The sequence below is a fragment of the Salvia miltiorrhiza genome, chromosome 4, assembly GCF_028751815.1.
Source record: "Salvia miltiorrhiza cultivar Shanhuang (shh) chromosome 4, IMPLAD_Smil_shh, whole genome shotgun sequence".
Classification (NCBI taxonomy): domain Eukaryota; kingdom Viridiplantae; phylum Streptophyta; class Magnoliopsida; order Lamiales; family Lamiaceae; genus Salvia; species Salvia miltiorrhiza.
The window spans coordinates 645172-666571 of record NC_080390.1 but is presented as its reverse complement, the minus strand read 5'-3'; the positions used below and the strand labels follow the sequence as shown (position 1 = coordinate 666571).

Below are 21400 nucleotides of genomic sequence, written 5' to 3'. Positions count from 1 at the left end.
AACCCGAAATTAGTATTACAAATACAGAATAAGGATTTTATTCATCACATTCATCTAGCACCTACACATTTCCACATCCATCTTACTCTTAAATAAATTGATGGTGTTGGAAACACTCATCATATGCCAACTATCCCACTGAACACTCATTATCCCACTAAACACTCATCATTCCACTAAACACTCATTATTCCACACTCATCATTCCACTAAACACTCTTTACACCTTCTTTTGCCAGCCATCTTCTACACTTTAACATCTCAACATGCAATTAGCTTTTATTTAATCAAAATCAGCAGCCAACATTCCTCCCATTCCTCCTAACATTTTGATCCAAGCTATACGTTCTTATGCTTGAATTATAATTCACTGATTCCAGCTTTCCAAATCAGTTTCCAAGATTTCCCAAAACAAGAAAGAGGTAATAAACGTCCAATAATTCTTCCAATTCTTTCATAGTTTTCAGATCCAAAATTTCATTGTTAAGCTTGGCTGAATAAATTCGCAGATCCAATTTTGGTGAATTCAGAAAGAAGATTTTCCTCATTTCCTACTCATATCAAGGTTACCTCCTACTTTACTTTCTCCATACATTCATTTGTTAAATTACAAAACTATGATTCAAATGAAAACAGATCGAACACACGCATCCATTACCACTTCTTTTAGACTATTATTGTTTCAATTACATCAGCTTATCACCATCAGAGAACCACCAACAGAATAATACACACGCACACATTTTACTATATTCTCTAATCTATTACATGTACAATCAGTTTTAATAAAAAGGAAATGAATGATTGAAAGAACAGATTTTTTTTTTTTTTTTAAACCCTAACTTGTTCTATATTTTGAATCTGGACTGAAAAAAAATTGGGGGTTCTTGTGTCTTTGCCTTCTGTGTATGTCCGGGAATGGAGAGTTGGGGGTGAGAGCAGCCGACGGCTGCTCACGGTCGGCGACGGCGGCGGCGTCACAGCCGCTAGCCCTTGTCCTGCCAAAACGAGAGAGAAGAGGGTAGAGAGAGAGATGGTTAGGGCTTCTGTAAAAATAAAAAAAAAAGAGAGAGAGAGATAGGAGGGAGAACTTATCTTCTCCGGTGACGACGATGCGGCGGCATCGGCAGCGGCGACACGGCAGCGGGAGCACCGAGCTGTTCCTGGTCGGCCGGAAAAGAGAAAAAGAGGGGGAGCTCAGATCTGGAGCCTACCTTCCCGGCGAGGCAAGGCTCGGCCTCCACCGCGATTCCAGCAAGACGAACGACGGGAGCGGCGACGCTCGGCTCTTCCCCGTGAGTCCGGCGGTGGTTGTGGACGGCGAAGATGGATGCGACGGTGGGGGTAGCCTCTGCTGCCCTATTCCGAGCAAGGAGCCGTGGCTCTGTTTTTCCGGCGCGATAGAGAGAGAAGAGGAGAGACCGAGAGTATGAGAGGGGGAGGGGAGATGCACGGCGAGGCGGCGCGCCGGAGGCGGCGCCGCACTCGACCGAGCAGAGAGAGAGAGGCGAGAGAGCCGAGAGAAAGAGAGAGCAAATGGGGCTGGTGTGTGTTGTGTGTGTTGTGCGTGTGTGTTATGTATGTATTAGGGTTAGGTTTAATTGGGGCTCAAGCCCATTCTCTTTCCATTGGGCCGAATCATGTTTTAATTTGTTTGGGCCGATTTTATTTTACTTCTGCTGGGCTCTTTTTGTTTTAAAATTGATGGGTTTTTATTTTAGTTGTGTAGGCTAATTTTATTTAAATGCTTGGGCTATTGTTTTAAATATAGGCCTACGAATTTTGGCCTTATTTCTTAAAAAAAAAAAAAAAAAAATGTTTAAATTTTCACTAAATTACTTAGTGAATTTAAATCTCTTGATTTAAATTTTAATATTGGAAGTTGGGATTATTTATTCTAAATGAAGTCCATTCTATTATTTAAATTATTAATGGACTTTAAAAGCAAATATTTTGGGATTAAGCCCCATTTATTACATGATAAAATTTTTTTCAAAGCTCACGAGTATGGATTTTTTTAAATGGTTAAAATGTTTTATTTCATCTCAATGGATTTTAAAATGTTTTATTATTTATAAATGAATAATGGAATTTCTTATTTATAAAAAAAAAAAAATGTATAGAATATTATAAATATGGTTTCTTTTTAAAGAAAAAGGATTAAATTATTTTATGAGTAATTCCATTATAATGGAATTAAAATGTCCTATTAGAATGGCTTCATGTTTTAAAAAAAAAAAATATATTGAAACTATTTATGTGGAATTGTGTTATAGAATGATTAAGTATATGATTTACTTTATCAAATGAGCTTGGGATTTAATTGAGATATTAAATTACTAAGCATGTGTTTATAAATGATTTATTTATTTAAGTGATGAAAATGTGCGAAGTATGAGAAAGCATGATTTATAATGATTAAATTTTCAAGGTGATAATATATGACTTGTTCTTAATTGATGGAGTACTTGACTAAATGACGGGTATAGAGGGAGGTTATGGATTATGTACATGTTGATGTTCGAACAAATGGGTTCGAACCTATATGATAGTTACATGATAATTGGTTACATTTTATTGATTGAATGAAACAAGATTAATATGGATGCTAGAACCCTAAAACATTAAAAGATACCTTAGGCACGTAGAATTAGACTTTGTCTTATGACAATTTCTTCACGAACTTATCGACTCTTCATCAATGAAGGTCCGGGCGACAGAAAGTGAAGCAGAAGAAGAAACGACTCCACGCCAGCTTTAAGAACAATTGAGGTGGGCATTATTTTATTATTACGTATATAGAGATCCCCTGCGTGACGTAGGCCTCATATGCGAATATATATGCATGATATGTTTTGACTATTTATTCAGTTCTTATGAAATGCTTATATGTTTAAAGCCCTTTATGAAAATGAAAATGTTATGAAAATGAAATGTTTATGAAATGATTGACTGCCAAAATGTTTATGTTTTTATATGTATCCTATCTGTGTTGGTTCGCCAACTTTAAAGGAAATCCAATTGGGATCCTATGCTAGACAAAGGTCGCTAGCTAGGGTTAACGTGTACACTCATGGAGACCGCGAGTCGCTTGCGACCGGTCTTGGCGTCCGTGGTAAGGAGGCCTCCTTCCCGGCGCGTGACAGAAAGGACAGATATGGATCATATAGACTGAAAATGGGATGCATCCACCTTTATGAAAATGAACGAAATGTTTTAGTAAGCGCAGGTCATTTATGAAAACCCCTGTGTGTTACTGTTATGGCAGTTCAATTTATATATGTATGCATGTTGTATTTCGGCTTATGTCACTGAGTATTTTTATACTCAGCCCTGCATGTATTTCTAAATGTGCAGGTTGAGCAGGCGATGGAATGGATTGGTGTTGAGTGGATTTCTCTTTTGATGTTTATGTAATGAAACCTTGAGTATGCATCTCCATATGCATAACTCACACGTTTTTCCGCTGCAAACACTCTGAATTTGTTATCGTATTGTGGAACTTATTACTTCTTCATTTTGTTTAACTTTCATTTGGGGTTTAGTCGTTATGGCTGACTCATTTGTTAATTACCCAAGTGGTTATATATATATATACCACTAGTTTGTTGTTATTAATGTTGGTTATTTAGTAAATCCCTTTTAAATTTCCATTTCTTATTGTTCACCCAAGTCATAACCCCGGTTAACCCGTCATTGGGATAGTGGGCTGTGACAGAGTGGTATCAGAGCAGTTCATTTGCTCTGGCCCTAGAAACCTTATTCTAAAAAGTCATGTCTAGATTGATTCACTTGACATATGTGGGATCATACGACACCGCTCAACACTCCATTGCATCGTGCTCAATCAAGGAAAAAGGTAACTGCAGTTACAATGTTTTAAAGATGTTATTATTCTAAACTGTTTCATGAAAATGTTTATGTAAAGAGCATGCTATGATGAAATGTTGAATGTTTTGCATTTCATTGAAATGTTGAATGTTTTGCCTTTCATGGCATATCATTGCAGTTATGATGTTATGATAAGAGAAGAATGATAGAGAATTGACACATGCAAGCTTTCCCCAGAAAACATAGATTGCTATAAGTTGCATGATCACTATTCTAAAAGAACATAGACTGCTGGATTAGTAGGATATCTCTACAATCTAGATTCTTAAAGTGATGATGTAGAATAATGAAAGAGAACTTAGAGCATTTCAGCTTCCACAAGAAAACAATGGTTCTTTTGAACTACAAAGAGGAATGAAAAGACATGTACACGTTGAAGGAAAAACACGGGATGATGATACAAGACGAATTCAAGGCAAACGCTGCATCAAGGGTTTGAGCATAGTCTCTACGTTCAAATGTTCACACGCGATGGAACACCGAATCGACTTTTAGTACACGATAGATTTTAAGAACAGTATGCTTTGCCTATATATATATGTATATATTTGTGTACATGTTATAGCGGGGGTTTGGGTCCAATAGGACATAGAACTTTAAATTAAGCTTTTGGTTGTCAGTACGAGCTTAAGTTTTATTATTATGAATAGTTGTCCACGGCTTTTTAAGTTTGGGATGATGTTTTCCGTGTGATTGGGAGGTGATGATGATTGGACCTAGCCAGTCCACATGATCCAAATATCAGTCGACGTCTTTTGGGTTGAAGACCCATGTGTTTCAACTTTCGGTTGAAAAGCCAGATGAGTTTTTACTCTAGATCATTTTGTTCGACCTATTAGTTACTCCTTTCTACCATCTGGTTATTCGTTTGAGTTTCTCAACAAATTTTTCTGCACCACTTTGTTTGATATCGTTCAAGAATTGAGCCTTACAATTGTTTAGTTGTCCTAGCACCCTCTTGTGATCAATAAGGATTTAGATGTTTTGTTATGATGCTTTCATGATTAAATCAAGAGGAATATGTTATGAATTGAGGTAAGGAATATACTGAGGATCTTTTATTTTTGAAGCACAGAATGCCTCCCAGAAGAGCCCCAAGAAACAATGTGGGAACCGCAAACGAACCTCCACGAAGGGTTGAGGAACTTTTTCTTAAACAGAGCCCGCCAACATTCAACGGGACCGGCAACCCGACTGATGCCGAAATCTGGATTAGAGCAATGGAAAGGATTTTCGACTTTCTTCACTGTACTGATCAAGAGAGACTCTCTTGTGTTGCATTCCAACTAACTGGGTCGGCAGATTTTTGGTGGGAAACCAAGAAGAGGGCAATGACCCTCGAACAATTGGAAAACCTGACTTGGGAAGACTTCAAGACGGAGATCTACGATAAATACATTCCCAAGAGCTACAGAAAGAAGAAAGAGACGGAGTTTTTCAATCTGAAACAAAACAAGATGTCCGTGACGGAATACGATCGCGCTTTCTGCGACATGTCTCGCTATGCCCCTCATCTGATCGACACTGATGAAAAGATGGCCGAGAAGTTTCGTTCAGGCCTTAGGCATGAGATCAAGATGGCGCTTGCTAGTCATGGTGATCTCACCCACTCTGAAGCACTTAGCAGAGCCCTGGATGTTGAAGCAGCAATGCCTGAAGACCGCCCAACCCAGACTCAAGCTCCGGGAAACAACGATCGTGGGAAGAGAAAATGGGAAGGCAACAACAACAATAATAGGGGTTACTACAACAACCAAGATAACAAGAGGCCATGGCAAGGAAACATGATGCCACAAAGGCAATGGCAAGGACGACCAGTCAATCCAGGATCAGCTGGAAACAATCAGGGCCAGCTCAGGGCACCTTTGTGTCCCAAATGCTCCAAGTCACATCACGGCATATGCTTGGCTGGCAGCAATACCTGCTTTAAGTGTGGCCAGAAGGGCCATTTTGCCAGAGACTGCCAAGGAAAACCACAAGGAGGAATGAAAGGGCCGAATCAGCCGGGCCAAGTACAACCACTCAGGGCTATCCAAGGCCAACAGTTACTCTACCCACCACCACAGCAGCAGTATCGACCTGCGGCACGTCCACCGCAAATTCCACAGGCAAGAGCCTATGCCTTGCACAAGAATAAACAAGGAAACAACCAAGGGAATTTGGCAGGTATGGGCACATTACTTGACACACCTGTTATACTTCTGTTCGACACGGGTGCCTCGCATTCTTTTATTGCAAGTGTATGTGTAAAAACTTTAAAGCTCCAACCTGAAAAGACTAATCAGGACTTGAGAATTTCTTCACCAATAGGAGGAATAGCAGTAGTAACACATGCTTGCTCGAACCTAGAACTGACCATAGGATCGTTTAAGGTTATAGCAAACAACTTGCATGTTATATCGATGGAGGACGTTGATATAATCCTGGGAATGGACTGGCTAGCGGAGAACTATGCCACGATATTGTGCCAAGAGCGGAAAATCGGTTTCAACTTTCCAGGAAGGGACGCTTTGAGTTTCCACGGAATATGCAGGAGGAACAGAGTGCCGACTATTTCAGCTTTACAGGCAAGGAAGATGATGAACAAGAAAGACTGCCAAGCCTTCCTCGTATACCTGAACGGGAGAATTGAGACCGAAAAGACAATGGAAGATGTAGAGATCGTGCGGAATTTTCAAGATGTTTTTCCAGAAAATTTGCCAGGATTACCACCTGACAGACAAGTAGAATTCACCATCGATCTAGAGCCAGGAGCGGCGCCGGTATCAAAAGCACCGTACAGAATGGGCCCGAAGGAATTGGAAGAGTTGAAAATCCAGTTACAAGAGTTGCTGGACCTAGGCTTCATCAGGCCTAGTGTGTCCCCATGGGGAGCGCCGGTGCTGTTTGTCAAGAAGAAAGATGGAACCTTGAGATTGTGCATCGATTATCGAGAGCTGAACAAGCTAACGCTTAAGAACAAGTATCCATTGCCCAGAATTGATGATTTATTCGACCAACTCAAGGGCGCGGGTGTTTTCTCCAAAATCGATTTGAAGTCTGGGTATCATCAGTTAAAGGTTAGACATGAAGATATACCCAAAACGGCTTTCCGAACAAGATATGGTCACTACGAGTTCGTAGTTGTACCGTTCGGACTAACAAATGCACCAGCTGTGTTCATGGACCTCATGAACAGAGTATTTCATCCTTATTTGGATAAATTCGTCTTGGTGTTTATTGATGATATCCTCATTTACTCCAAGAATGAAGAAGAACACAGGGAACATCTGAGAACTGTTTTGCAAACTCTTAGGGATGAACGCCTTTTTGCCAAATTCAACAAATGTGAGTTTTGGCTCAAAGAAGTTACATTTCTGGGACATATTGTATCTTCAGAAGGTATTAAGGTGGACCCCGCCAAAGTGGAAGCAGTACAAGGATGGAAGTCGCCAACTACCCCAAACGAGATCAGAAGTTTCTTGGGATTGGCTGGCTACTATCGAAGATTCATTGAGGGATTTTCCAAGATAGCAAGGCCGATGACGCAATTGCTTCGAAAGGGAATTAAATACACATGGACTAACGAGTGTGAAGAAAGTTTTCAGCTGCTCAAGGAAAAGCTAACTACAGCGCCAGTGCTAACAATTCCGGAACCAGACAAGGAGTATGTGGTCTACACGGATGCATCAAAGAACGGACTAGGATGCGTTTTGATGCAGGAAGGCAAAGTGATTGCATATGCATCGCGGCAACTTAGGCCACACGAATTGAATTATCCGACCCATGATCTTGAACTAGCGGCGGTAGTGCACGCACTAAAAATTTGGAGACATCATCTATATGGTGTCAGGTGTGAGATTTACACCGATCACAAAAGTCTAAAATACTTTTTCGAGCAAAAGGATCTCAACATGAGACAGCGAAGGTGGCTCGAATTAGTAAAAGATTATGACTGTGGTATAAATTATCACCCGGGGAAGGCCAATGTAGTAGCCGACGCATTGAGCCGCAAGGTTCCATTGAAACTGGGATACATCCTTACAAAGGAAGAAGAGCTCATACGAGATTTTGATAGGATGAAATTAGAGGTGATAAACCCACCTGCTACAATAGCGGGGGTGGTCGCGATTATACCGAATTTGAGGAAATTGGTGGTAGAAGCTCAAAGGAAGGATGATAAATTGGAGAAATTACGAGCTAAGATAAGAGAAGGAAATCTCAAGAACTATCACGAAGAAGCCGACAATGCTATTTTCTTTGAGAAGAGAATATGCATCCCTCATGACGATGAACTCAAGAACAAGATCATGAGCGAAGCCCATGACACTCCTTATGTCGCCCACCCGGGAAGCACTAAGATGTATCAAGATCTAAAAGAAAATTTCTGGTGGGAAGGAATGAAACGAGACGTGGCTTTATTCGTCGAAAAGTGTCTAGTTTGCCAGCAAGTAAAGGCTTTACACCAACGACCTTACGGCGAGCTACAGCCTTTGGAGATTCCAGAATGGAAATGGGACGATATTGCAATGGACTTTGTTACAGGATTGCCAAAAACAAGACGAGGTAACACGGTAATATGGGTCATTGTTGACAGACTCACGAAGAGCGCACACTTTCTGCCTATCCCTATCACGTATAGATCAGATAAGTTAGCCCAACTCTACATCAAGGAGATCGTGCGTTTACATGGGGTGCCGAAGACAATCACGTCCGACAGAGATTCTAAGTTTACCTCCAGATTCTGGATAAGCTTGCAGAAGGAATTGGGAACAAGGTTGAATTTCAGCACAGCTTTCCACCCGCAGACCGACGGTCAGTCCGAAAGGACAATTCAAACGCTAGAAGATATGTTAAGGACTGTTGTGCTAGATAGAGGAGAAGATTGGGAGCGTGTGTTGCCACTAATCGAATTTGCTTACAACAACAGCTATCAAGCAACTATCGCCATGGCACCTTATGAGGCGTTATACGGGAAGAAATGTAGATCGCCGCTTTACTGGGATGAAGTCGGCGAAAGAAGAATCTTGGGGCCAGATACAGTAGGCGAGATGATTGAGATCGTCCGTCAGATTCGACAGCGTATTAAAGAGGCCCAAGATAGACAGAAGTCTTATGCCGACAAACGTCGAACCGACTTGCAGTTTGAGTGTGGGGATAAAGTCTTTTTGAAGATTTCTCCTTCTAAAGGGATTACAAGATTTGGCGTAAAGGGTAAGCTTAGACCCCGTTTTATAGGACCCTATGAGATCCTAGAAAGGGTGGGCCCGGTAGCTTACAGGCTGGCGTTGCCGCCAAGCCTTGGGAATGTGCATAATGTGTTTCATGTGTCGCAGTTGAGAAAATATGTTTATGATCCAAAACACGTGATCCAAAGAGACGACGTTATCCTTAGCCCAGATATGAGCTATGAGGAGAGACCCGAATCTATTTTAGATCGGAAGATTCAAGTACTAAGGAATAAATCGATACCCTTAGTAAAAGTCCTTTGGAAGCACCATGATCAAGAAGAGGCGACATGGGAACTCGAGTCTAGCATGAAGGAGAAATACCCAGAATTATTTCCTGAGGTACAAATTTCGGGACGAAATTTATTTTAAGGGGGATAGTATGTCATATCCCAATTTTTAATCACTGATTAAAGACTTAATAATTAGGGTTCGGCATCCATTAATAATAAAACTGATTTGATTTATCTGATATGATTTAATTGTTATATATGTGTTTTGATGTGCTAAATTCTTATTATTATTTGAATTCGTTTGAGATTTAAAGGATTATTGAGTAGTCAATAATTATTATTTCGGATTATAACTGACTTAGCAGAGTCATGTTATTTAATTTATATACGATAGAAATAGTATTTCTATTATTTACTTGAAGTCGTAATTAATTTTCGACTTATAAAACGAGTTATAAAATATGTATTTATAGAGAGTTATAACGAAGCTTCGTTATATGAGAACCCGAAATTAGTATTACAAATACAGAATAAGGATTTTATTCATCACATTCATCTAGCACCTACACATTTCCACATCCATCTTACTCTTAAATAAATTGATGGTGTTGGAAACACTCATCATATGCCAACTATCCCACTGAACACTCATTATCCCACTAAACACTCATCATTCCACTAAACACTCATTATTCCACACTCATCATTCCACTAAACACTCTTTACACCTTCTTTTGCCAGCCATCTTCTACACTTTAACATCTCAACATGCAATTAGCTTTTATTTAATCAAAATCAGCAGCCAACATTCCTCCCATTCCTCCTAACATTTTGATCCAAGCTATACGTTCTTATGCTTGAATTATAATTCACTGATTCCAGCTTTCCAAATCAGTTTCCAAGATTTCCCAAAACAAGAAAGAGGTAATAAACGTCCAATAATTCTTCCAATTCTTTCATAGTTTTCAGATCCAAAATTTCATTGTTAAGCTTGGCTGAATAAATTCGCAGATCCAATTTTGGTGAATTCAGAAAGAAGATTTTCCTCATTTCCTACTCATATCAAGGTTACCTCCTACTTTACTTTCTCCATACATTCATTTGTTAAATTACAAAACTATGATTCAAATGAAAACAGATCGAACACACGCATCCATTACCACTTCTTTTAGACTATTATTGTTTCAATTACATCAGCTTATCACCATCAGAGAACCACCAACAGAATAATACACACGCACACATTTTACTATATTCTCTAATCTATTACATGTACAATCAGTTTTAATAAAAAGGAAATGAATGATTGAAAGAACAGATTTTTTTTTTTTTTTAAACCCTAACTTGTTCTATATTTTGAATCTGGACTGAAAAAAAATTGGGGGTTCTTGTGTCTTTGCCTTCTGTGTATGTCCGGGAATGGAGAGTTGGGGGTGAGAGCAGCCGACGGCTGCTCACGGTCGGCGACGGCGGCGGCGTCACAGCCGCTAGCCCTTGTCCTGCCAAAACGAGAGAGAAGAGGGTAGAGAGAGAGATGGTTAGGGCTTCTGTAAAAATAAAAAAAAAAGAGAGAGAGAGATAGGAGGGAGAACTTATCTTCTCCGGTGACGACGATGCGGCGGCATCGGCAGCGGCGACACGGCAGCGGGAGCACCGAGCTGTTCCTGGTCGGCCGGAAAAGAGAAAAAGAGGGGGAGCTCAGATCTGGAGCCTACCTTCCCGGCGAGGCAAGGCTCGGCCTCCACCGCGATTCCAGCAAGACGAACGACGGGAGCGGCGACGCTCGGCTCTTCCCCGTGAGTCCGGCGGTGGTTGTGGACGGCGAAGATGGATGCGACGGTGGGGGTAGCCTCTGCTGCCCTATTCCGAGCAAGGAGCCGTGGCTCTGTTTTTCCGGCGCGATAGAGAGAGAAGAGGAGAGACCGAGAGTATGAGAGGGGGAGGGGAGATGCACGGCGAGGCGGCGCGCCGGAGGCGGCGCCGCACTCGACCGAGCAGAGAGAGAGAGGCGAGAGAGCCGAGAGAAAGAGAGAGCAAATGGGGCTGGTGTGTGTTGTGTGTGTTGTGCGTGTGTGTTATGTATGTATTAGGGTTAGGTTTAATTGGGGCTCAAGCCCATTCTCTTTCCATTGGGCCGAATCATGTTTTAATTTGTTTGGGCCGATTTTATTTTACTTCTGCTGGGCTCTTTTTGTTTTAAAATTGATGGGTTTTTATTTTAGTTGTGTAGGCTAATTTTATTTAAATGCTTGGGCTATTGTTTTAAATATAGGCCTACGAATTTTGGCCTTATTTCTTAAAAAAAAAAAAAAAAAAATGTTTAAATTTTCACTAAATTACTTAGTGAATTTAAATCTCTTGATTTAAATTTTAATATTGGAAGTTGGGATTATTTATTCTAAATGAAGTCCATTCTATTATTTAAATTATTAATGGACTTTAAAAGCAAATATTTTGGGATTAAGCCCCATTTATTACATGATAAAATTTTTTTCAAAGCTTACGAGTATGGATTTTTTTAAATGGTTAAAATGTTTTATTTCATCTCAATGGATTTTAAAATGTTTTATTATTTATAAATGAATAATGGAATTTCTTATTTATAAAAAAAAAAAATGTATAGAATATTATAAATATGGTTTCTTTTTAAAGAAAAAGGATTAAATTATTTTATGAGTAATTCCATTATAATGGAATTAAAATGTCCTATTAGAATGGCTTCATGTTTTAAAAAAAAAAAATATATATTGAAACTATTTATGTGGAATTGTGTTATAGAATGATTAAGTATATGATTTACTTTATCAAATGAGCTTGGGATTTAATTGAGATATTAAATTACTAAGCATGTGTTTATAAATGATTTATTTATTTAAGTGATGAAAATGTGCGAAGTATGAGAAAGCATGATTTATAATGATTAAATTTTCAAGGTGATAATATATGACTTGTTCTTAATTGATGGAGTACTTGACTAAATGACGGGTATAGAGGGAGGTTATGGATTATGTACATGTTGATGTTCGAACAAATGGGTTCGAACCTATATGATAGTTACATGATAATTGGTTACATTTTATTGATTGAATGAAACAAGATTAATATGGATGCTAGAACCCTAAAACATTAAAAGATACCTTAGGCACGTAGAATTAGACTTTGTCTTATGACAATTTCTTCACGAACTTATCGACTCTTCATCAATGAAGGTCCGGGCGACAGAAAGTGAAGCAGAAGAAGAAACGACTCCACGCCAGCTTTAAGAACAATTGAGGTGGGCATTATTTTATTATTACGTATATAGAGATCCCCTGCGTGACGTAGGCCTCATATGCGAATATATATGCATGATATGTTTTGACTATTTATTCAGTTCTTATGAAATGCTTATATGTTTAAAGCCCTTTATGAAAATGAAAATGTTATGAAAATGAAATGTTTATGAAATGATTGACTGCCAAAATGTTTATGTTTTTATATGTATCCTATCTGTGTTGGTTCGCCAACTTTAAAGGAAATCCAATTGGGATCCTATGCTAGACAAAGGTCGCTAGCTAGGGTTAACGTGTACACTCATGGAGACCGCGAGTCGCTTGCGACCGGTCTTGGCGTCCGTGGTAAGGAGGCCTCCTTCCCGGCGCGTGACAGAAAGGACAGATATGGATCATATAGACTGAAAATGGGATGCATCCACCTTTATGAAAATGAACGAAATGTTTTAGTAAGCGCAGGTCATTTATGAAAACCCCTGTGTGTTACTGTTATGGCAGTTCAATTTATATATGTATGCATGTTGTATTTCGGCTTATGTCACTGAGTATTTTTATACTCAGCCCTGCATGTATTTCTAAATGTGCAGGTTGAGCAGGCGATGGAATGGATTGGTGTTGAGTGGATTTCTCTTTTGATGTTTATGTAATGAAACCTTGAGTATGCATCTCCATATGCATAACTCACACGTTTTTTCCGCTGCAAACACTCTGAATTTGTTATCGTATTGTGGAACTTATTACTTCTTCATTTTGTTTAACTTTCATTTGGGGTTTAGTCGTTATGGCTGACTCATTTGTTAATTACCCAAGTGGTTATATATATATATACCACTAGTTTGTTGTTATTAATGTTGGTTATTTAGTAAATCCCTTTTAAATTTCCATTTCTTATTGTTCACCCAAGTCATAACCCCGGTTAACCCGTCATTGGGATAGTGGGCTGTGACAACCTTTCATTCACATCTTTCAAACAACATACAGAGAATCATTTCACAATTCAGCTCGGTACAGAAAAACTTAGCCCAGCCATCAAGAACAGTCCCTGTTTGGCCAAACAGATCGTCCCTCCACGGTTCAGAACAGTTTTCAGCATGGATTCTGTTTGGGCAGACAGATACAACTTCCTCCAGAATTCAAATAGGATGTAATTCAATTCAAACATGCACAATAGGGTCAAAGAGAGAGTCCAAAACAGGCCTTGGCTAATTATTTTAGTGACTAACAACAAAGAACATGGTCAAGGCTGCAATGGGCTCACTAGGGGTGAATGCATAGGTAGGAAATGGAAAGCAAGCCAAAAGGGCTACCCTAGTGCCTTCTATCATGCATTACCAATGACACACAACATATCATAACCTCATGAATAACAAACCACTCAAGAATAAAATAGTAGAGGGTGCTCTACTCTAATAGGCTCAAATCTCACTTGTATGTGGCTTTTTATTCATTGTTGCTCTTATTTGTCATTCCGAATATCATCCAACAAAACACAGAATTTTCAATCACCAATTCTTAAGTCTCAAGCATCAAATCTCAAGTTCATCACACAATCTAATTCGGCAGCATGTTCATCACTAACATTTCAACAATCCAAAGGCTAACAGTCCACAGACTCAACATAAAACTGACTCAACGAAACAAGAACTCAAAGACGCCCCCCTCACACTTAGATTTTGCTTGCCCTCAAGCAAACAAAATAAAGCATAAGTAAGGGACGACGAAGACACCCAACGAAACACAAAACACAAAGACAACACAAGAAACAAGCGAAACAAAACAAGAAAAGGAAGGAAATCACCGTGTGCGCTGCCGCCTCATCTCCTGTCGAATGGTGGCGCTCAAGTTCGCAATGCTCTCTTGTAGGGCTGCCACGTTCCCACCGATCTCTTTTTTTTTTTTTTTTTTACTGAAACTTAACAAAAATTAAAATTAAGGAAAAGAACTAACAACTAAAAAAAAAAAACAACTTTAACGAAAACGAGAATGAAAGGAAAGAAGAACAAAGCGAAAAATTAAAAGGGAAAGAAAGTCGGGTTGCCTCCCGATAAGCGCCATTATTTAACGTCGTTGGCTCGATTCTCGAATGCTCAAAAGATGCCCGGAACAAACAGCGAAACAGACTCCGCTGGAACTAAAGAAGAGGCATCATAGTACGGCTTCAAACGTTGTCCATTCACGGTGAATGTCTTAGCCGTGTCTAAACTGCGAATCTCAAATGCCCCGTTTGGGCAAACAGACTGGATCACGAACGGACCAACCCATTTGGTCTTCAACTTGCTGGGCATTAAACGCAGCTTCGATTGGAACAAGAGTACCTTTTGCCCGACCTTCAATGTCTTCCGACGCAGATTCTTGTCATGCCACATCTTGGTGCGCTCTTTGTACCACATGGCTGCATCATATGCTTCAAGACGAAGTTCCTCCAATTCTTGAAGTTGGAATTTTCGTTCCTCCTCACACTTAGGTAAATTCTTATTCACCTCCTTCACGGCCCAATAGGCGCGGTGCTCTAACTCAACCGGCAAGTGGCACATCTTCCCAAAGATTAAACGATATGGTGACATACCAATTAGGGTTTTATAGGCAGTTCGGTACGCCCATAGTGCGTCATCTAGCCTCAAGCTCCAATCCTTTCGAGACGGATTCACCGTTTTCTCCAAAATCTGCTTAACCTCCCGGTTTGAAACTTCGGCTTGCCCATTTGTTTGAGGATGGTAGGGAGTGGCCAATCGATGGTGAACACCATACTTCTTCATCAAGGCTTCGATGGTGCGGTTGCAAAAGTGAGTCCCCTGATCACTAATCACGGCTCGAGGTACTCCATACCTAGTAAATATGTGGGACTTCAAAAATGCAGCAACCACCTTGGCATCATTCGTCTTCGTGGCCTTTACCTCTACCCATTTCGACACGTAGTCAACGGCGAGCAAGATGTAGAGATTGCCGTATGAGCTTGGGAACGGTCCCATGAAATCCATCCCCCACACATCAAATATCTCACAAAAAATCATAGGGACTTGGGGCATCTCATCTCGCTTGGAGATATTTCCGGTCAGTTGACAACGATCACAACTTTTGCAAAATAGGTAAGCATCTTTATGCAATGTGGTCCAAAAGAAACCGGAATCAAGTACCTTCCTTGCTGTTCGTTTTGGACCAAAATGACCGCCACAAGCTAGAGCATGGCAGTGTACAAGAACTGCTCGTTGCTCTGCTTCAGGAACGCAACGTCGAATAATCTGATCAGCTCCAACCTTCCACAAATGAGGTTCATCCCAAAGATAATACTTGCACTCACTTTGAAGTTTCATCCGCTGTGCCTTTTTGAACAAAGGTGGGAATATTCCAGAAGTCAAATAATTGACGATGTCGGCGAACCATGGCTCAGACCCACCTTTTTCCACGACGGAATATGCTGCTGACTCGGAGAAATGGTTCTGTTTGGGCAAACAGACGGCCAAACAGGTCTGGATAGCATAAAGATGCTCTTCTGGGAAGGCTTCGTTGATCGGAGTAACATCCTCATCGTTCTGGACCAACCGACTCAAATGATCAGCAACATGATTTTCCGCTCCCTTCTTATCCCGAATCTCCCAATCAAACTCCTGCAACAAAAGAATCCATCTAATCAAACGTGGTTTAGACTCCTTCTTTGATAGTAGAAACTTCAATGCGGCATGGTCCGTGTAGACAATTATTTTCGCCCCCAAAAGATATGAACGGAACTTTTCAAAGGCAAAAATAATCGCCAACATCTCCTTTTCTGTTGTTGCATAGTTGCATTGGGCAGGATTCAACGTCTTTGAAGCGTAATAAATTACATGGCTCTCTTTCCCCATCTTTTGTCCAAGCACCGCGCCCACAGCGTAGTCACTAGCGTCGCACATGAGCTCAAAAGGAAGGTTCCAGTCAGGTGGTTGCATAATCGGAGCCGTGGTTAACTTGGTTTTCAACAAGTCAAACGCCTGTTTGCAGTCATCTGTTAGGGCAAACGGAACATCATTCTGCAGCAGATGTGTCAATGGTTGCGCGATCTTTGCGAAATCCTTGATGAATCGTCTGTAGAATCCAGCGTGGCCAAGAAAACCTCGAATCTCCTTCACATTTGTAGGGTACGGCAGCTTTGCTATCAAATCCACCTTTGCCTTGTCCACTTGAATCCCTCTTTCTGAAACAACATGGCCTAAAACGATGCCCTCCTTGACCATAAAATGACACTTTTCAAAATTCAAGATCAGATTTTTCTCCACACAACGTGCCAAAACCTTTTCCAAGTTGTCAAGGCAGCCTTCAAACGATGCTCCATAAACTGTAAAATCGTCCATAAAGATCTCGATGCTCTTCTCGATCAAATCAGAAAAAATGCTCATCATACATCTTTGGAAAGTGCCAGGTGCATTGCACAATCCAAACGGCATCCTCTTGCAAGCATATGTTCCAAATGGGCATGTGAAGGTAGTCTTCTCTTGATCTTCTTGGTTGACATGAATTTGAAAATAGCCACTATACCCATCCAAGAAGCAAAAGAATGATTTTCCAGCTAGGCGCTCCAACATCTGATCAATGAACGGTAGAGGAAAATGGTCCTTGCGAGTGGCTGCATTTAACTTCCGGTAATCGATGCACATCCTCCATCCAGTAACAAGACGCATCGGCACCAACTCATTCTTCTCGTTCTCAACCACTTGCAATCCCGACTTCTTTGGAACCATGTGAATCGGGCTCACCCACTTGCTGTCAGAGATAGGATAAATGATTCCCAAAGCGAGAAGCTTTAGAATCTCCTTAAGCACGATCTCCCTCATGTTCGGATTCAACTTCCTCTGCGGGTCTCTAACAGGTTTAGCATCCGGCTCCATCAAGATGTAATGTTGACACACGTCAGGACTGATACCAGTGATGTCCGCCAATGTCCACCCAATAGCATTCTTGTGCCACTTAAGCACGGTGATCAACTGCTGCTCTTGGCTCGCGGTCAGGTCGCTACTAATGATGACTGGAAGAGTATCAGCGTCCCCCAAGTAGACATACTTCAGATTCAAAGGAAAAGGCTTGAGCTCCAGTTCAGGCGGCTTCTCATCGGATCTCAATGGTCTGTCGTATGGTGTCTGTTTGGGCAAACAGAACTGGCTTCCCGAACTGACCACCTCCGGTTGTGCATAAAGAGACATGATGGCCTCCTTGACCTCTGCATCGTTCATCCCTTGAGCATCAAAATCTGTCCAACTCTTGATCATAGTAAGCTCCAACTTATCCTGCATGAATTCGGTCTCAAGAAATTCTTGGACGAGAGGGTCAATCACATCAATAGAATAAGCATTTTCAGCATCATTAGGAGTTTTCATGGCATCATCCATACTAAAAGTGTATTTCTCCCCATGATAATCCAAACAAATCGTGCCATTACTAACATCTATGATCGACTTTGCAGTTCTTAAGAACGGACGACCTAAAAGGACTCCCGTTGAACCCTTAGATTGCACTCCACTCATCTTTACCACATAGAAATCGGCAGGATAAACAAAATTATTCACACTCACAAGCACATTCTCAAGCAAACCCTCGGGATAAACACATGACCTATCGGCTAACTGAATGACTACTCTAGTGTCTACCAATTCTACACCCGACAATCTATTATAAATAGTGAGAGGCATAACATTGATAGACGCTCCTAAGTCACACATAGCATGCTCGATCCTAGTATCACCAATGTAAATAGGAAGAGAAAACATACCTGGATCCTTGCACTTAGCCGGTAATTCCTTCTTGATTGCTGCTGAAACATTCTCTCCCATCACAATCTTTCCAGTTGCCTTGGACTTTCCAGCTATGAAGTCCTTCACAAATTTCCCAAAGGGAGGAATTTTCAGTGCTTGCAAGAATGGCAAATTCACTTCAAGTTTGCCAAAGATCTTCACAAAATCAATGAGTTCCTCTTCCGGCTTCTTTCTCGCCAATCTTCTTGGATAGGGGACTGATGTTGCAACCTTGGGATCATGTAAGTTCAAGGGGGTAGAGACCTTGGTCTGCTCCTCTTCGTTGGATTCAAGGGCTGCTCTTTTTCCCTTCTGCTCAGCTGTCGGACTCAGGTTCTGTTTGGCCAAACGGGGCTGTTCTGCCTGCTGAATGACCAAATCCTTTGCGCCAACAGAACGCTCGAATTCCTCCACACGAAATTCGACTCCAGAATCTGCCCGCGGTCCATCTTGAGAGTTCTGGGGTGTCGGTCCGTCCAACTCTGTACCGCTCCTTAAGGTGATCTTGTTGACATTCTCCTTGGGATTCACATGAACTTGAGATGGCAAAGCTCCATTATTTCCCTTAAGCTGATTCATGGATGTGGCGAGCTGAGACATCTGACGAGATAGTCCCTCGATTTGCACCTTCTGCTCGGCTTGAGATTGTTGAAGCTGTTGCACATTATTTTGCAAAAATTGCTGGTTGCCGATCAAATCCGCCATCATCTCCTCAAGTGACTTGCCTTGCTTCTCGGGAGGATGTTGCTGAGCTTGTGGAGCTTGATACCCCGTCCTTTGATGTGGAGGACGGTAGTTTTGTTGTGGCTGCTGCATCGTTGGTGGTTGCTTCGGTTCGGGATCTCTCCATCGGAAATTGGGATGGTTTCTCCATGGAGCATTGTGGTTGTTCGCGTACTGGTCCCGTTTGGGAAAATGGGGCAGTGGCGCGTCACAGCTGTAAAAATTGTGGGAAGAATTTGCATGGGCTTGATACTCTTCCTCCTCCCCTGTGCATTGCAAACTCGTGTGGCCTGAATTACCGCATGCTCCACATGGCTTTTCTGTCGGTTGTCCAGCGGTTGCAACCTTTTCCACCACAGTACTCAATATTCTCTCCAATTTCCCCATCCTTGCTTCGAACTTCTCCTCAAAATCTGATGAACTAGCTTGAGCAGCCTTCTTGAGCAGTTGGATGCGCGGCTCCTCATATTCCCTCGTAGCTTCCACCAAGTGTTGAATTAATCTTTTGGCTTCACTCACCGTGTTTTGGGAAAATCCCCCTCCACTTGCTGAGTTCACCAAATTCTTAGTGTCAACGGTCATCCCTTGGTAGAAATACTGCAACAAGTCACCCTCAGAAAACTTGTGGTTTGGGCAACTATCCACCAATCTCCTAAATCTGGTCCAGTAGGCGCTTAACGATTCATCATACTCCTGCTTTGCACCACTGATCTCCTTCTTTAGCGCGTTCGTCTTGGTGGGAGGGAAAAAGTGCTCCAGGAATAGCCTTTTCATCTCCGCCCATGTAGTGATAGAATACGGTGGGAGACTCGCGAACCAAGAGTTCGCCTCTGCTGTCATGGTGAAGGGAAAAGCAGCTAATCTGAAGTGTTCCTCCGTTACTCCAGTAGGGCGCTTCTGTACCTTGCAGATCTTGATGAATTCGCTCAGGAAATTATATGGATCTTCTCCTTTCTTCCCGTAGTACTTAGGAAGAACATTAAGCAATCCCAGCTTAATTTCTATAGCAGTAGCAGCCGCCGGCATCCGGATCGGAGTTGGGGGGGTCATCAGCTTCGTGGCTGGAGAGATCACACAGTCTCGGATCGTCAGCCATGTCACTCTCAGTACTTGCAACCGAAATTGAGTCGGTTTCTTCTTCACAGTCTGATTCTGTCTCCGAGTCGTGGTCTGTTTGGGCAAACAGAGCCTCTTCCGCAGCTACAGAACTGGGTTTCTCCTCGACGAACTGTTCTGGTCGAATGAGAGGGTCAGCCTGCGAATCCAGCAGATCCAGTAGCTTCCTTGCCTTCGCCTCCTTCCTTAGCTTCTTCGCGGTCTTCTCAATTTCACTATCGAAGAGGAGGTTTGGCTTGGACAATCTGCTCATAAATAAGAAAAAAAAAAATAGACAAAGGGAAAATAAATAATTAACACCGCTCCCCGGCAACGGCGCCAATTTGGTGGACGTCGTATACCACCAAATAATTCCTGCGGAATTACCAAAATAAATTAGTATAATGGTAAGCAGGGTCGATCCCACAGAGAGCAGGTAAAATCATTCAATCCCCTAAAATCTATAATTTTGGTGATGCCACCACGCCTTAATTTTGAGAAAATAATTATCAACTAAAAAGCAAATTAAATCAAATAAAATAACTCTCGAAATAAATCAATAAAAAGGTAACTCGGCTCGAATAAATCCACACTAATTCACAGCTCTGATCATCGACGCAAAGATTAATTTATCCCTATTAACCAATTAGTTATAGGATACCGTGATACGCACTGACATACCCCAATTCCTACTTACTGTGTCGATAGACAGCTAGATACGCTAGTCTTGTCTATTTCCCTTATTAAAATATAACCTAGCTGGATACGCCAGTCTTAGATTTAATATTCTAATAGCATTAAGGTGAAGGAACCCAATTTATACCAATTATCCTAGATACGCTAGTAATAATTAATATACCAATTAATTCCTACTACGAACATGGTAGTTTTGCCACTAATCAGCCCTATTCCAACAATTACGGATTGGAAGTGCTAATTGACTATAATCCAATTAAACCTAAGTTGATCAGACTTAAATAAAATCAGAATTATCTTTAAACACAAGGAATAAATCGAAATCAATAGGAACCAATTTTAAAATCAATTAGGTCTCACAGATTAATAAATTAGTGTTTCATTATTCTCGCCGAATTAAAAGTTTAGCTGCTCATAATTGAAATAGAAACTATCAAATAAACAAAAGTAAACATGAAAAAAATAATCAAACACAATAAACAAATAATTGAAATTAAATGACTACGAAGAGTTAAACTAAATCG

The 21400-nt window shown here is 41.0% G+C and overlaps 1 long non-coding RNA gene across 1 annotated transcript; it reads left to right on the top strand.

The window, feature by feature from the left end:
• The first annotated feature begins 191 nt into the window (after window positions 1-191).
• LOC131021999 (uncharacterized) lies at window positions 192-3849 on the top strand. Its single transcript, XR_009101123.1, has 4 exons — window positions 192-422; window positions 510-565; window positions 2708-2772; window positions 3358-3849. It is a non-coding gene; the product is annotated as an uncharacterized LOC131021999 (long non-coding RNA).
• Window positions 3850-21400: the final 17551 nt, after the last annotated feature.